General features: G+C 36.7%; 1 protein-coding gene across 12 annotated transcripts in view; it reads right to left on the bottom strand.

Annotated features, from left to right (window-relative positions):
- LOC309660993 (UPF0462 protein C4orf33) overlaps positions 1 to 18,763 on the bottom strand; it is a 95,139-nt gene that overhangs the window by 21,737 nt on the left and 54,639 nt on the right. For 11 of the 12 annotated variants that reach the window (XR_014263757.1, XR_014263758.1, XR_014263759.1 and 8 more), the window contains 3 exons: positions 16,729 to 16,900; positions 16,508 to 16,627; positions 13,276 to 13,337 (listed from right to left, as the gene is read on the bottom strand). The gene's annotated coding sequence lies outside the window, so the exon portion shown is untranslated. The remainder of the gene's footprint in view (positions 1 to 13,275; positions 13,338 to 16,507; positions 16,628 to 16,728; positions 16,901 to 18,763) is intronic. The other variant, XR_014263760.1, reaches the window with a different exon arrangement.

Here is an 18,763-nt window from a genome sequence, read left to right as displayed (position 1 = left end):
GGTCATTTAGGTTGTTTCCTTGACCTGGCTATTGTAAATAGTGCTGCAATGAACATTGGGGTGCATGTGTCTTTTTGAATTATGGTTTTCTCTGGGTACATGCTCAAGAGTGGGATTGCTGGGTCATATGGTAGTTCTATTTTTAGTTTTTTAAGTAACCTCTATACTGTTCTCCATAATGGCTGTATCAATTTACATTCCCACCAACAGTGCAAGAGGGTTCCCTTTGCTCCACACTCTCTCCAGCATTTGTTGTTTGTAGATGTTGTGATGATGCCCATTCTAACTGGTGTGAGGTGATACGTCATTGTAGTTTTGATTTGCATTTCTCTAATAGTGATGTTGAGCAGCTTTTCATGTGCCTCTTGGCCTACTGTATGTCTTCTTTGGAGAAAGGTCTATTTAGGTCTTCTGCCCATTTCTTCATTGGGTTGTTTGTTTTTTAATATTGAGCTGCATGAGCTGTTTATATATTTTGGAGATTAATACTTTGTCAGTTGCTTCGTTTGCAAGTATTTTCTCCCATTCTGAGGGTTGTCTTTTCGTCTTGTTTATAGTTTCCTTTGCTGTGCAAAAGCTTTCAAGTTTCATTAGGTCCCATTTCTTTATTTTTATTTCCATTACTCTAGGAGGTGGGTCAAAAAAGATCTTGCTGTGATTTATGTAAAAGAGTGTTCTTCCTATATTTTCCTCAAAGAGTTTTAGAGTATCCAGTCTTATATTTAGGTCTTTAATCCATTTTGAGTTTAATTTTGTGTATGGTGTTAGGGAGTGTTCTAATTTCATTCTTTTACATGTAGCTGTCCAGTTATCCCTGCACCGCTCACTGAAGAGACTGTCTATTCTCCATTGCATATCCTTGCCTCCTTTGTCATAGATTAGTTGACCATAGTTGTGTGGGTTTATCTCTGGGCTTTCTATCCTGTTCCACTGATCTATATTTCTTTTTTTGTGCCAGTACCATATTGTCTTGATTACTGTAGCTTTGTAGTATCGTCTGAAGTCAGCGAGTCTGAGTCCTCCAGCTCTGTTTTTTTCCCTCAACATTGCTTTGGCTATTCGGGTTTTTTTTTTGTCTCCATACAAATTTTAGGATTTCTTGTTCTAGTTCTGTAAAAAATGCCATTAGTAATTTGATAGGGATTGTATTGAATCTATAGATTGCTTTGTGTAGTAGAGTCATTTTCACAATATTGATTCTTCCAATACAAGAACATGGTATATTTCTCCATCTGTTTGTGTCATCTTTTATCTCTTTCATCAGTGTCTTATAGTTTTCTGAGTATAGGTCTTTTACCTCCTTAGGTAGGTTTATTCCTAGGTATTTTATTCTTTTTGTTGCAATGGTGAATGGTACTGTTTCCTTAGTTTCTCTTTCTGATCATTCATTGTTAGTGTATAGGAATGCAAGAGATTTCTGTGCATTAATTTTGTATCCTGCAATTTTACCAAATTCATTGATTAGCTCTAGTAGTTTTCTGGTGGCATCTTTAGGATTCTCTATATATAGTATCACGCCATCTGCAAAGAGTGACAGTTTTACTTCTTCTTTCCAAATTTGTATTCCTTTTATTTCTTTTTCTTCTCTGATTGCCGTGGCTAGGACTTCCAAAATGATGTTGAACAACAGTGGTGACAGTGGACATCTGTGTCTTGTTCCTGATCTTAGAGGAAGTGCTTGCAGTTTTTCACCATTGAGAATGACGTTTGCTGTGAGTTTGTCATATATGGCCTTTATTATGTTGAGTTAGGTTCCCTCTATGCCCACTTTCCTGAGAGTTTTTATCATAAATGGTTGTTGAATTTTGTCAAAAGCTTTTTCTGCATCTATTGAGATGATCATATGGTTTTTATTCTTCCATTTGTTAACATGGTGTATCACATTGATTGCTTTGTGTATACTGAAGAATCCTTGCATCCCTGGGATAAATCCCACTTGATCATGGTGTATGATCCTTTTAATGTGTTGTTGGATTCTGTTTGCTAGTATTTTGTTGAGGATTTTTGCATCTATATTCATCAGTGATATTGGCTTATAATTTTCTTTTTTTGAAGTATCTTTCTCTGGTTTTGGTATCATGGTGATGGTGCCCTCGTGGAGTGAGTTTGGGAGTGTTCCTTCCTCTGCAACTTTTTGGAAGAGTTTGAGAAAGATTGGTGTTAGCTCTTCTCTACATGTTTGATAGAATTCACTGGTGAAGCCATCTGGTCCTGGACTTTTGTTTTTGGGAAGATTTTTGATCACAGTTTCAATTTCATTACTTGTGATTGGTCTGTTCATATTGTATCTTTTTTCCTGGTTCAGTCTTGGAAGGTGATACCTTTCTAAGAATTTGTCCATTTCTTCCAGGTTGTCCATTTTATTGGCATAGAGTTGCTTGTAGTAGTCTTATGATGCTTTGTATTTCTGTGGTGTCCGTTGTAACTTCTCCTTTTTCATTTCTAATTTTATTGAGTTGAGTCCTCTCTCTCTTTTTCTTGATGAGTCTGGCTAAAGGTTTATCCATTTTGTTTATCTTCTCATAGAACCAGCTTTTAGTTTTATTGATCTTTGCTATTGTCTTCTTTGTTTCTATTTCATTTATTTCTGCTCTGATCTTTATGATATCTTTCCTTCTACTAACTTTGGGTTTTGTTTTTTTTTTTTGTAGTTCCTTTAGGTGTAAGGTTAGATTGTTTATTTGAGATTTTTCTTGTTTCTTGAGGTAGCATTGTATTGGTATTAACTTCCCTCTTAGAACTGCTTTTGTTGCATCCCATAGCTTTTGGATCGTCTTGTTTTCGTTGTCATTTGTCTCTAGGTATTTTTTGATTTCCTCTTTCATTTCTTCAGTGATCTCTTGGTTATTTAGTAGCATATTGTTTAGCCTCCATGTGTTTGTGTTTTTAAAGTTTTTTTCCGTGTAATTTATTTCTAATCTCATAGCGTTGTGGTCGGAAAAGATGCTTGATATGTTTCAATTTTCTTAAATTTACTGAGGATTGATTTGTGACCCAAGATGTGATCTATCCTGAAGAATGCTCTGTGTGCACTTGAGAAGAAAGTGTAATCTGCTGTTTTTGGATGGAATGTCCTACAAATATCAATTAATTCTATCTGGTCTATTGTGTCATTTAAAGCTTGTGTTTCCTTATTAATTTTCTGTCTGGATGATCTGTCCATTGGTGTAAGTGAGGTGTTAAATTCCCCCACTGTTATTGTGTTACTGTCGATTTCCTCTTTTATAGCTGTTAGCATTTACTTTATGTATTGAGATGCTCCTATGTTGGGTGCATATATATTTATAATTGTTATATCTTCTTCTTGGATTGATCCCTTGATCATTATGTAGTGTCCTTCCTTGTCTCTTGTAACATTCTTTATTTTAAAGTCTATTTTGTCTGATATGAGAATTGCTACTCCAGCTTTCTTTTGATTTCCATTTGCATGGAATATCTTTTTCCATCCCTTCACTTTCAGCCTGTATGTGTCCCTAGGTCTGAAGTGGGTCTCTTGTACACAGCATATATATATATGGGTCTTGTTTTGTATCCATTCAGTGAGCCTGTATCTTTTGGTTGGAGCATTTAACCCACTCACATTTAAGGTAGTTATCAATATGTATGTTCCTATTACCATTTTCTTAATTGTTTTGGGTTTGTTTTTGTAGGTGCTTTTCTTCTCTTGTGTGCCCTATTTAGAGAAGTTCCTTTAGCATTTGTTGTAGAGCTGGTTTGGTGGTGCTGAATTCTCTTAGCTTTTCCTTGTCTGTAAAGCTTTTGATTTCTCTGTCAAATCTAAATGAGATCCTTGTTAGTTAGAGTAATCTTGGTTGTAGGTTCTTCCCTTTCAGCACTTTAAATATATCGTGCCACTCCCTTCTGGCTTGTAGAGTTTCTGCTGAGAAATCAGCTGTTAACCTTATGGGAGTTCCCTTGTATGTTATTTGTCGTTTTTCCCTTGTTACTTTTAATAATTTTTTTGTCTTTAATTTTTGTCAGTTTTTTTACTATGTGCCTCGGATTGTTTCTCCTTGCGATTATCCTGCCTGGGACTCTGCACTTCCTGGACTTGGGTGGCTCTTTCCTTTCCCATGTCGGGGAAGTTTTTGACTATAAGCTCTTCAAACATTTTTTCGGGTCCTTTCTCTCTCTCTTCTCCTTCTGGGACCCATATAATCCAAATGTTGGTGCATTTAATGTTGTCACAGAGGTCTCTTAGGCTGTCATTTCTTTTCATTCTTTTTTCTTTATTCTGTTCCATAGCAGTGAATTCCACCATTCTGTCTTCCAGGTCACTTATCCATTCTTCTGCCTCAGTTATTCTGCTATTGATTCCTTCTAGTGTATTTTTCATTTCAGTTATTGTATTGTTCATCTCTGTTTGTTTGTTCTTTAATTTTTCTAGGTCTTTGTTAAACATTTCTTGCATCTTCTAGATCTTTGCCTCCACTTTTTTCCAAGGTTCTGGATCATCTTCACTATCATTATTCTGAATTCTTTTTCTGGAAGGTTGCCTATCTCCACTTCATTTAGTTGTTTTTCTGGGGTTTTATCTTGTTCCTTCATCTGGTACATAGCCCTCTGTCTTTTCATTTTGTCTATCTTTCTCTGAATGTAGTTTTCATTCCACAGGCTGTAGGATTGTAGTTCTTCTTGCTTCTGCTGTCTGCCCTCTGGTGGATGAGGCTATCTAAGAGGGTTGTGCAAGCTTCCTGATGGGAGGGACTGGTGGTAGGTAGAGCTGGATGTTGCTCTGGTGGGCAGAGCTCAGTTAAACTTTAATCCGCTTGCCTGCTGATGCATGGGGCTGAGTTCCCTCTCTGTTGGTTGTTTGGCATGAGGTGATCCAACACTGGAGCCTACAGGCCCTTTGGTGGGGCTAATGGTGGACTCTGGGAGGGCTCACACCAAGTAGTGCTTCCCAGAATTTCTGCTGCCAGTGTCATTGTCCCCACGATGAGCCACAGCCTCCTCCCACCTCTGCAGGAGACCCTCCAACACTAGCAGGTAGGTCTGGTTCAGTCTCCCCTGGGGTCACTGCTCCTTCCCCTGGGTCCCAATGCACACACTACTTTGTGTGCCCTTCAAGAGTGGAGTCTCTGTTTCCCACAGACCTGTCGAAGTCCTGCTATCAAACCCTGCTACCTTTCAAAATCTGATTCTCTGGCAATTCCTCCTCCCATTGACGGACCCCCAGGTTAGGAAGCCTGACATGGGGCTCAGAACCTTCACTCCAGTGGGTGGACTTCTGTGGTATAACTGTTCTCCAGTTTGTGAGTCACCCACCCAGCAGTTATGGGATTTGATTTTATTGTGATTGCGCCCCCACTCCTGTCTCATTGCGGCTTCTCCTTTTTCTTTGGATGTGGGGTATCTTTTCTGGTGAGTTCCAGTCTTCCTGTCAATGATTGTTCAGCAGTTAGTTGTGATTCTGGTGCTCTCGCAAGAGGAAGTGAGCGCACGTCCTTCTACTCTGCCATCTTGACTTAAACTCCTCTCAGCTCTATTTCTATTAATAGGAGAAGTTGTCAGATAAAAGAACATTAATTTCAGGACCAGTTATTTAGACTCATGTTAATAATGTTTAACACACTGTTCACAGTATACTAAAATATTCTGCTCACAAAACAGTTGGTAAAGTATCAGCATCAATCCAGCCTCAGTTGATTTACTGCCTTTCACACAAGAGATGTGTGTATTTCAACCAAAGTCTGAATTAAGTACATACTTGCCAAATGTCATATTTACAAGGTCAAAAACTAAACTCCCTCATCAAAAATGTTAAGGAATGAACATCTTAGAAGTATTTCTTAATAATTCAGGTTCCCAATAATGATGTCTTTAAAATTAGAAATTAAAATTAAATTAGTAGTGTTCAAAGTTGTAACATAAGCAAGTTAAATTGAAGAATTTTAATACTTAATTTCTTTAAATTTTATTATTTACCATACTTGTTCACTTGTAATAATGGACCAAATAATAACACTCAATTTAGCACTATTTGACCTACATGTTTAAGTTCTTATAGTAATGTGTACTATTTGTATTTTTTAAATATCATTTATAGTGACTGGTAAAAATAATACAGAATATATTTTTTGAAAAAAAATTGTATATGCTTTCTACATTTTTCCATCACTTCACTGATACTCTAAGAAACATCTAAGGCATATGAATTCACACTTTTTAGAAAAAATTACAAAAGTGTATCTTAATTTTTTTCTTTTTTTAATTAAAAAAAAATTCTATTTATTTAAACTAAAAAAAAAAACAACAAAAAAAACCCAGTTCATCCATTTTTCCCTTTTCCATCTACCCCCCCCAACCTCTGGAGCACCAATCTGTTTTCTGTATCTATAAGCTTAGATTATCTATCTCCCTCTCCATCTTTCTATCAATATAGATAGATGGATAATTTTAGATTCCACATATAAAAGAGATCACCAGGTACTTGTCTTACTCTGCCTGACTTATTTCACTTAGTATAATGTCCTTGAGGTCCATCCATCTTGTCACAAGTGGCAAGATTTCATTCTTTTTCATGGCTAAATAATATTCCATTGTACATATATATCACATCTTCTTTCATCCATCAATGGACACTTAGATTGTTTCCATGTCTTGGCTCTATAAATAATACTACAATGAACATTGGGATATACGCATATATGCATGTGCATATATTTTTTTCAAATTAGTGTTTTCATTATCTTCAAATAAATACCCAGAAGTGGAATTGCTGGGTCATATAGTAGTTCTATTTTTAATTTTTGAGGAACCTCCATACTGTTTTCCATAGTAGCGGTACCAATTTACATGCCCACCAACAGTATGCAAGGCTTCCCTTTTCTCCACATCTTTGTCAACACTAATTATTTCTAGTCTTTTTGATAACAGCCATTCTAATAGGTATGGGGTAATACCTCATTGTGTTCCCAGCATGCTTTAGATATGTAAACTAATCAATCCAGAGCCATGCCTCCTTTATCTGGTCATACCACCCAGGAGGCAGTACTCCTCTGCCTTAATCATCCCAGGGCCAGGTAGCAGGTAACTAAGGACCACCTTAGAGCTTACAGCCTGCCAAAATTTTTCAAACAAGCCAAACCTGACCTATTTACAATGCCCTGCCTTGCCTTTCTCTCAGAAAATCCAAGCCTACACGCCCCCCTCACCTCTGCCCCTTCTGGCTCCTGACCCATGCTAGTGCTTTCTCATGTTGCTCTTCATGTTATGCCATGCCTTCTGTTTCCAGGACCTATAAGTATAATAAACTTTGTTTTTCTGAGCTTCCCCTTGGTGTCTTCTTGTGGCTGTACCTGAATGACCATCACAGAACACAGAACATGATGTTTATGTTTCACTTGTTTTCCTGTTTTATACATGCAGTATTATTGCTATAATTGTCCATCAGTATCTAGTCTCTCTTGCTACCTTTTAATAATAGGTAGTATTGGGTTTAGCTGGCCTGTGACTGCCTGGCTAGAGGTGACATTTCCTAGCCTCCCTTGCAGCTGGATGTGGCCCTGTGATTAGGTTTTTGCCCAACTTATCACATAGATGAGAAATAAACTTGTTTTTGTTCATCTAAAAGGCAAAACTGGGAACAGCATCTAGGAAGTATATAGAAGTGAGTTTCAATTAAATATGGAAAATTACTTTCTAACAATGATATTCTTTAGAGGTTACTGCCCTTCCAACACTATATCTTCTTTTCCATCAAAGGTTGGATAACAACCTTTGCTCCAACAACAAGATGGAAGGAGCAATTTCTAAACTGAATAAAACTTTGGAATATATGGACCTTAATGGTTCTTCCAGCCCTAGTATTCTACAATTCTAAGCCAGATAGGAAAAGAAAAGTTGGGACAAGGGAGAGAAAGTAGGAGGCAGGAAAAAAGAGCCAGACAGAATGAGGCAAAGGAAAGGAAGGGGTAAGGAAAAGGCAACTTTTAGAACCAAGGAATAGATTACTGGGAAATGCATTGAGTACCTACAAAAAATTTTCTTTAATTATCATTTTTATACAATACCAAATTTCACATATCCTTGCCCTTTTTAAAAAACAAAGAAATAACCACAAAATCTTTCAAACAAATATATTTGAAAATCTAGAGGGCAAGCTCTAGATTCAGAGTATAGAAAAAAATTATGTCCCATGGTTGTGAGATTAATTTATTGGAATTGAAGATTCCTCTTATTCATCATTTATAGTAGTTTTAGATGATTTTATTGATTCATGTTATAATCATGGAGTAATTTACTATCTTAATTTATAACATGACATCTGTTGACATTCGCCATACTTATATTTATATCTGTACTTTACAGATTCTGTCACTTCACAGACATCTTAGTTAACAGTTCCCTCCAAGTTATTAATAAGTTTAATTAAAGCAAATAAGGTAAAGGACTTTGTCACGCTCATCCTTCTACTGTCTCTAGTGCCTAACACAATGCCATTATTATAAGTATGGCTCAGAAATACTTCTATGCAACGATCGTTTATTAGCCCCACTGTGTTGCTGCCAATGCCCTGGGCACTGGAAGCAATGCAGCATGGTGGTTAAGATTGCAGGCTTCCAGGTCAGATGAGTCTGTGTTTGAATCCCTGCTCTGATACTTAGTATACCTCAGTTTTTTATACCTCACCTGTAAAATGAACAAAATAATAATACTTCCTTCCCAGGTGAAGACAATAAGGTAATATGTACAATATGCTTAGCATAGCCTGGCATACCGTTAAGTCCTCAATAAATGTTATTTATAAGTCAAATCACATAGTATCTATAAAATGATGTCAATAATATAACCATTCATATTATAACCTATGTACTATAATTCACTGAATAAATATTCCATGAGGAAAGGACTTTTTGCCAATTTTTTTTTCATTACTGTATCTCCAGTGTCTAAAACAATGCCTGGAACATAGCAAATACTAAAAAAAGTATTTTAAATAAATAAATCAGTAATCACGACATATTTTTCCATTAAAGTAATTTAATTTTCTTTATTACAGGCATTCATTTCAAGAATTATAAACCACATGGACGAATGCTCTATTAAGATTAAGCGAAGCAGGACTTCTAACATATCAAGATAATCTAGTTCCTTCCAAGATCCTGCCTTAGAAAGACAATATAGGCAATAACTACTTACAGTAAAATGCCTACCTTTATATAATATAAATAATAAAATCTTCAAAGTGGCAATAAATGTGGTTGAGTTAATGAAGCATACCATTAAGACATTCAGAGAAGCCTTAACACATAAGAACTTGAAAACCCAAAATGATAAATTCTTGATATTCTTATTACTCTCAGGACTACACAAGACAAATTCTTTTAACAGAAGAAATTAAAATGCTAATGATTTCAATCTTATCTCCCAACAACATACTTTAGTAGTTCCTGATATATGGCAAAATAGCTTATGCACATTTGTTTTTCCATTCAGTCCTCCAGAAAATTTGCCAAAAGGTAGGGTTCCAGGTGGAACAAAAGAAAGAAAATGTGAAGAATTTGAATAACCCATAGGATTTATATTTAAGAACTATATAATGACTGTGCTGGAGATGTGAAAATAAAATGAACACCAAACACTTCTCTCTGCCAGATTTTCCTTCTCCCTTTTTCTCAGAACCCTCATTGCCTTTAAAGAACTGCTCCTCACCCTTCAAACTATGTGGTTCTGGCAGGGCTGGCAATGACAGTGTCACAGCCTCCTTACATACTGAAGCAGGAAGAAGAAATCTGCTTCCTTTAAGGTGGCTAAGTTAGGACTGCTGTAAATTTCCAATTGCCTGAGTCACCTCCCTCAGCACCACCTCATAAAGGAAGCCCCTCTCTATAGGAGGAAAGAACAACACAGATACACATAGATGTGGAAAGGATTTAGAGGTGAATGGCGGGGAGGGGTAGGACATGGAGGTGTAAGAAGAGAAAAGAGCAAGAGAGAAATAGTTGTTGAAATCACCTCTAATCTTTGGATTGAGGCAAACTGAAGTAGGGTAGCTAGTTCACCTCTGATCTTCTGAAGTATCTGAGCCAACAATTCTTTCTTTCTGCTCAAATTTCCTTGAGTTGTATTTCTTTCACTTATAAATAAAAGAATTCTGATAAATACAGGAGACTTTCAATTTACTTAGTCACAGAATATCTAGAGGCACAGTATAAATTTATAAATCAAATATTTAAAGTCTTATAAATACTCAAGATTTTCGACTTGTTTTCAACTTTTGTTTTCTATTTTTAATGTTTTATGCATTTATATGATTAAAACGACAAAATATTTGGGTTTTACTCATTGAAACTGTTCTCCTCGAGATGTGAATGTCCACACAATTAATAAGAGTGAAGGGGCTTCCCTGGTGGCGCAGTGGTTGGGAGTCTGCCTGCCAATGCAGGGGACGCGGGTTCGAGCCCTGGTCTGGGAGGATCCCGCATGCCGCGGAGCGGCTGGGCCCGTGGGCCACAATTGCTGAGCCTGCGCGTCTGGAGCCTGTGCTCCGCAACAAGGGAGGCCGCGGCGGTGAGAGGTCCGCGCACCGCGATGAGGAGTGGCCCCCGCTTGCCGCAGCTGGAGAAAGCCCTCACACAGAAACGAAGACCCAACACAAGCCATAAATAAATAAACAAAACAAAACAAAAAAAAATAAGAGTGAAGAAAATAACTGATTCATTTTGAAGAAATTATCTTAGCAACTCAAGTTAATATAGTTATTATCAACAGAAGCAGCACAGGGACTAAAGAGCATGGACTTTAAAAACCAGACTTCTTGAATTCAAATTTAGACTCTTACTTACTAGCTGTGAAACCTTGGTTAAGTTATTCAACAGATATGTTTCCTCACCTGTATTATGGTATGGCTAAAGGATTTAACATGTGAAAAGTGCTTAGAAGAGCATTTGACACAGTGTAAGCATTGTGTAAACTAATGTAAGCATTGTTGGTCATTATTGCTGCTGCTGTTGTTATCTAAAACAACTGACGCTCAATTAGCAGATCTCAGGTTTCACCTGACTTGGCAAAAACAATGCAGTGCTTTAAAACGCCTCATTGACTGGCTTATTTTATCATCTCACACTTTGCTTCAAAGAAAAAAAATGAGGATCAGAACTGCCCCATAGATGCACAAAAGTTCAGGTGTACACATCCAAATTGATGAAGCATTTTAGCAATGTTAGTAACGCCAAAGCCAAGAATAGCATGGTGGTTCCCTCTGCCACTTACTCTTTTTACTCTAAGGAAAAGGAATGCAATGGAAAGCAAATTATCTGACTGGGAGCTTGGGACTTGAGACAGAAAGAATCTAATGCTGATTGCTTCTGCGTGTTTTCTATGACAATATGATAATATGTTCAAAAACAATGTTTGCCCTGTGATTCTAGAGATCTCATGCTCAAATATGCAGAGGACCAGGCATGCAGTGTAACTATGAGAAGCACTCTGAGTGTAAGCAGTTAAATTCAAAATTGTAAAAACACACTGTAAGTAAAGAAACGGAAAAACAAAACCAAAACAAACAAACAAACAAAAAAGACCAACCTGCTGGTCATATTCAGCTATTTAGATGCCTGGTTATACACTCAAAGGTGAATAGTGACTTCACCTGGGTAGTAATATTACAGTTGATTTTTATTTGTGTATGTGCCTTTTATTATTTCCTAAGTGTTTCACAATGTATATGATTTCCTTTTATCATCAAATGAGAAAAGTATACAAAATATGTGATTTTTAAAAAAAAAGTATAGGTTCAGTGACTCAGCTACACCTAACTGAATTTGCTAATTTGTTACATCTAAGAAAATCATAAAACAAGCTTTGTGATAAGAGGACAGAAATGAATAAGCACTTTAAGGAACAACTTTTACCAAAAGAAAGAGAGAGAAATCTGTGGGTGAGGTTAATTTGAGGAGGTGAAGTACATACTTAGATGACTGGCTGTCACAGAGGAAAGTCCAATATAGCATTTTCACCAGGCAAAATGTGAAGGGATTCAAATAGACTGAATGTGGTAAGTGCTTTTTAAGTGTGGTAAAATTGTATTTAACAATCCAAAATGACTATCTAAAGAATTCTTTCTTTCTTTAAAGCTATAGCCATGCAGTTTGTCTCTAAACCATAATCCTTGACTGAGCATCTTTACAGATATCAATATTGTTTGCCCAGCACAGTAAGGGCCAGAAGAATCCATACACCCTTGTCTGGACTTTGTGTAGAAATGGGTGATGCCCTGGATGGAGTTAAATAGATGGCTTTAAATTTTAAAAGTTTAAAGTTTAAAACAAATGCTTTGGAACTCAGAACTCATCACATTAGGAAATTACCTTCTAAACTTTGTTTGCTTGTTAACTCAAAGACAAAGTCTATAAAATGTAAGGGGTGTGTGTGTGTGTGTGTGTGTGTGTGTGTGTGTGTGTGTGTCTGTGTGTGTGTGTGTGTGTGTCTGTGTGTGTGTGTGTGTGTCTGTATAGAACTTATTTAGTGGAGTTGAACTAGAATCATAAGTATCCTAAAAAAACACTGGGTATCATAACTACACTAGAAGCTCTCTATAATTTTGAGACCTGTGAGACTAGTTTCATGAAAAAACACCAATCATGATGAATTTAAATCAGGAAGTGGGTCAGCCTTAAGGAAATATCATATTCTCAATCACCTGTGTGATTCTGTATTTCAGTGGAAATGCACAGTCTACCTACTTTAATGCTTCTAACTTCGTATGAGGTCTACAATAATAAATATGGGTGGGACACATGCATATTTTTCAAACAAAATAGAATGAGAGTTTAATGATTTTTTTTAACATCTTTATTAGAGTATAATTGCTTTATGAGTTTAATGATTTTTAAAACTATTTGGAAAGTTAGCCTAAAGCAGTGAGAGCTTGTGTATATTAAAAGAGAACTTACGGGGCTTCCCTGGTGGCGCAGTGGTTAAGAATTCTGCCTGCCAATGCAGGGGACACAGGTTCGAGCCCTGGTCCGGGGAGATCCCACATGCCGTGGAGCAACTAAGCCCATGCGCCACAACTACTGAGCCTATGCTCTAGAGCCTGCGAGCCACAACTACTGAGCCCACGTGCCACAACTACTGAAGCCCGCATGCCTAGAGCCTGTGCTCCACAACAAGAGAAGCCACTGCAATGAGAAGCCCACACACCTCAACGAAGAGTAGCCCCTACTCACCACAATGAGAGAAAGCCTGTGCACAGCAATGGAGACTTAACACAGCCAAAAATAAATAAATAAAATAAATTTATTAAAAAAAAAAAAAGAGAGAACTTACGGGCCGAGTTCCACCTCCAGGTGCTGTTTAGTCTTGCTGTTCGAACAAAAACGATTCAACAACTGCAAATAAAAAACAATCATCATATTGAGAAATTTAATCCACAAAGAGTCAAGAAAGGGAACATTTGTAAAGAGTCACATTCTGAAGAATGGAAATCTAGTACCTTATAAAATTAAAGTTTTATATTCAACATTACTGCAAACTATTTCAGAAAACTCGATGTAGCATTCTCGGGACCTTGTGAATATTAAAAGTTAATTTATATGTTGTCCATACAAAGTAATGTTTCAATTGTTTCCTGAAGTGATTTCATTGAAACATTAATTCCGCAGAATTTCTACAGATAGTAGATATTAAATGTGGGAGGCAGCTTAGAATAGTAGTTGACTTCAAATTGTGCCTAAGCCATTTATGTAACCTTGGACAAATTTCTCAAATGCTTTACGCTTCAGTTTCCTAATCTGTCAAATGCAGGTAAAAATGGTATCTACGTCATAGGACTAATATATGAAGTTTTTAGAATAGTGTCTGGCACATAGTAAGTACTCAATAAATTCTAGTTGCCATTGTTGTTATTAGCATTACTGAAAAGTGGAAAATATGTTTATGTATGTTGGGTTAATAATATGAAACAGATTTCTTTTCTGAAGGATTTGGGAATTACTAATATGCTAATATTCATAGTGACTCTCCAAGGGACAAATAGAGTTTGCAGTGTTTTCCAAACATTTTTCACTGGGACCTTTTTCTTTCCCCTCAGCCTGTTTTTGAAAATTAATGTCAATGAACAGACTTGAGGGATTAAATAAATAAAAAGAGAATTTCAAAAAGAATTTTTTAAAAAGATAATACAAACAAATTCATCTACTGTAATCAATCTAGTAAGGAATTTTAAAAACTCCAGTTCTAAAATCAGACAACCTGGCCTTTTGAGTACCAGCTCCATTACTTATGCACTGAGCGATCACAGGCAAGATAATGACCTTCTCTGAGCCTCTGCTTCCTCATTTGTAAAATGGTGATGGTAACAATACCTATCTCACAGGATTTCAGCGAGGATTAAATGGAACAATACTTATAAAGTGTTCGCCAGAATGTGGTCAAGTGGGGGACAGAGATTCTGCTCAGGGCATCCTGTGCACTGCCATGTCTCCATTCTTCTACGTCCACATCCGACATGACCTTCTGATGCCACATGAGACTTGAGAATTCAGAATGTCTCCAAATATTTCTGATTAAGGACACATTATTGCTAGTATAAGATTTTCTTGAGTGATAACATAAATCCCAACCATAAAAGGCCATGGCATAATAAATCATTCACCTTCTCAGAGCCTTCATGACTGAGCCCTGCTGGGACTGTGCCATTACTAAGACTTTGGGGGCCAAAGGAAGCTGCTCAGAGACATCCTGTATCTTCTCCTGCTCTGTGTGTGCTTGCTTCTGCCAGATTTCTATATTCTTTGTCATTACAAATTGGGCAATTAATATAATTTATTATATTGGGGTATGAGTGGCACAGAGGAGGGGTGTTCTTTCTATCTGTAGCTAAACAGAAATATTACAGCAAAAACAGTGCCTCAACATAAGCACAAAATGAATATTAATTGTTAGCTATCATTCCCATTCAGAGTTGGACCCAAGGTTTATGGGTCCAGAAGCTTAACAATGTGGGAGGACCCTGTCTGAAAAAAATTCAAAATTATCAAAACAAAAGTAGACATGGGACATTAGAAGGGAACCATGCAAGTAAGGGGCCCTGAAGCATAAGTTTCATTAGCTTTACGGTAAATCCACTCAGGGAACAGAAAAGACATGTTCTTGCCTTTTAGTTTTAAAGATAATGAGGAAAACAGACATTACCTAAGAATTGAAACAGCAGTCAAAAATAATAGAGAAAATTCAATTTGGGGTTATGCAAATGTCATGAAGCAGTATATAATAAATTTTTTGATGAATGGCACAGCATAGATATATTATAGGAGTTCAAAAGATAGAGTAATCACCAAGAACTGGATTATCTTAGAAGTCTTCATAGAGGAGGTGACATTTTAGTCAGGTTGAAAAGGGAGGATTTGGGTAGGCTGAAAGAAAGGGAAATTCTATGTGTTCAAAGGTTCAAATCATTTAAGTTAGAACGAGCAGACATGCTTGGTTGAGGCAGAGGTTTCTGGAAGAACAGTAACTGAACACAGTTTGAAGAGCAGCCAGTCAAAGGCCTTGAACAGCAGTCTAACAATTTTGGGCTTAACCTTGCAAGCAAAACGGAGCTATTAATCTTCTTGAAAAAATGTAGTGACATAATCAAAGTGGTGCTTTAGGACCACCAGCCAGGTCATTGTGTGTGGGATAAGCAGGATCAGGGAGACGCTGGGAGCAGAAACCCGTCGCAAACCATACTGTAACAGTCTAGACAGTCCTCAAGAAGTCATGCTGAGGATGGAAATGAAGGGACATATTCAAGGGATACCCCCAAAGAACAATCAGCAGGATCTGATAACTGTTTGTGGACGCAAAAAAATGAAGAGGTCAATGATGCATCAGGATCTCAAAGCTGGTAACTTGGAGAATAACAGAAACTGGTAAGTCAGAAATAAAAGTGATTGTGTATAAAGACAAGTTCAGATTCAGGTATGAGAAGTTTGGGATAAAGAAAGGGTATGTTCAGGTTTTCATGTCCACAACAAAGTGGTAAATATGGTTTCAAAAGAGATTCTGGAGAAAGAATTTCTACTCATTAAATTCTAGTAGTTGAAGAAATGAATTTTTTAAACAGGACAATAGCATATCTTGGAAGGTTCTGGATTTCGAGTCAAGAGGCCTCAGATGTAGACACAGGTATGTTTAAGGTAGCCAGACTTCTAGACTCCTCACAGGCAGAGTTCCAATACACTATGATTCCATGAAAAGGTTACCTTATTTTCCCTAACTTATTCAATGAAATCTATAAATTACTAAAACATAAAATATCTGGATGAAAAATCTTTCTCAAAATATATAGCTACATTTTGAGAAATAAGAATCACAAGACTACCAAAAAATATTTTAAAGGTACAGTTTTATAGTTCCTAGAACTTAGAGAACACTGTCAATTTAAATTTAAGGATGCGTGCTTTACAAATGCCATTAAATACCTGAAACAAATCAATTATCTATATTTATTACTTGAACTAACATTTTCACATGAATTGTTCATACTGTTTCATAGATAATTTTCTTAAATACCTACCAGATATAGACTGTTCATTCCAAAAATCTCAGTTCCAGGTCACACAGTTTTTGACCTCATCTTTCCATGTCACTGCACTTTCAGATACGTGGGATGAGTAGCATGAGGTATCTGGAAACTCTGAGAGGATTAACAGATATTGTAAGAGAGCACTGCCATATATCACAACACGTGCTCTCTATTTCTCTCAGCTTCGGCACTCAGAACAGAAAATTTCTCACCTTCATACTCCATCAAAAGGCAGTCCTGCTTCGCCTGGTAGTGCTGGGGATCATCAAAGAAAGGATCATTCACTTTCATCAGTAAGCCCTGGACCCCAGAATCAAACTTGAGAGTCACAGGGCTGTGCAGCACTGGTAAACTGTGCCATGTTGTGGTAATTCTATATTCCAACTGTCAAAATAAGACAGAAAAGCAAATCCCATGGTATACGTAAAGCAATGTCTTTCTTGCTTCCTTGGTCTTGATCAAATTAAACTGAAATAACATTTTTTACTAATATCCTTGAGGCAATCAATACCCCATTACATTTTAAGGAATTATATTAATTGTAGTAAGACATTTTTGTGCTGTATTCACGCACAGCAAAATTTGTACAAAAAAATTTTGAGGAATGGCTTTTTGTGACTTAATACACAGGTACTTTTATTTATGTAGTATTTACAATGTTTAATGATGTGAATTTGCTTTTCTTCATTTGTTGGGGAAGCAGAAAACTTTCCTTTACTCTTCTAGGTTCTTCCAGCTGGTCTAAGAATTAAATTGACGTGAGACAGATTAAAAGGAGAAAATGAAACTTAATTTTGTACATATGGGAACCCCACATACATGAGAGGTTCAAAGACCAAAAGGTAAAATGATGTATAGATGCCATCCTGAGCTAAGGAATGGGATAGGGGCCCAGGGCTTCCAAGGATAGAAGGGTTATTCACAGGACAGTAAGAAGAAAAGCAGAAGTTTGATAATTAGATGTTTGCCCTGCCATATAGATGGGGCCACTTAGATAAAATTTATCTCTGGTAATAAATCTTTTCTGGGAAAAATTCCTAATTCAAATTCTTCTGCCTTTCTCTAGTTAAGAGAAAGGCAGTAGTTTCTCTTGAACCTGCAGGGACTCAATTGCTCCCAGCTCAAAACAATCTTCATACAAAAGTGACACATTCTGAGGAGGCTCATTCCGAACCCCTACACATTCCATAAATAATTTTTGAGATCGTATTATGTGTGCAGCTTCTCACTAGGTTCTACACAGAAAATTCAAAGTAGAAGATGTAACCCCTGCCCCAAAAGAACATATAATCTTTATAATAAGAAAGAGCAAGAGGGAAGAGAAATGGGAACATATTGTATATGTATAACTGATTCACTTTGTTATAAAGCAGAAGCTAACACACCATTGTAAGGCAATTATACTTCAATAAAGATGTTAAAAAAAAAAAAAAAAAAAAAAAAAAAAAAAAAAAAAAGAAATCTAATTTCGGGGGAAAGGGAAGGGAAAAGGAAAGGTAATGCATAAAACTGAGAAAAAATAAAGAGAAAGAATTAGATGGTAAAAAAAAAAAAAAAAAAAAAAAAAAAGAAAGAAAGACAAAATGCACATCTAAAAACCAATGAACAGTTCAACGAAGCATAGATTTAGAACCTGGCTGGATAACACAGAAAAGTAATAGAAACACGGAGATAAATATAGGTTGGAGTAGTCAGAAAATGCCTCCTGGGACTTCAGCTGCACATGAAAGGAAAATACATATGTTGAATATAACTATCTCGGATAGTTTATTCTGGGTATTTATTTTACCTACTTCAAGTTTTTTGAGAACAGGAAATAATGATGTCAATTAGACAGCATTTATTATTCACAGTCCATGCTAGCTTCTGACTTCTATGTATCCCCCCCAAAATGTAATATTAGAATGTTGTTCTTACCTGGGTATACATTAAATGCTTATTAAGTGTTAATCAATTAATAAAACAAACATTTCTTGTGTAACCACCATCTGCCTTTTCTGTGCTAGATGTTAGAACTCCAAAAACAAGACACTTCCCTTGCCCTTAGGTAACTCACAATCTGGTGGAAAAGAGAACTGTGAACAACACGTGAGAAAACTGTGAAAGTGCTGTAACAGAAGTATGGGAGCCCTGAGCAGGAAGCCTCTAGTTCTGACTGTGGGGATTGGAAGAGTAGACAGTGTCAGCAAAGACTTCACAGAAGTTACAACTGAAAGATGTGCTGGAAAAGAACAGGAAAGGACACAA

Source organism: Balaenoptera physalus (assembly GCF_965194825.1).
Source record: "Balaenoptera physalus genome assembly, chromosome: 5".
Lineage (NCBI taxonomy): Eukaryota > Metazoa > Chordata > Mammalia > Artiodactyla > Balaenopteridae > Balaenoptera > Balaenoptera physalus.
This window is presented reverse-complemented; position numbering and strand designations above follow the sequence as displayed.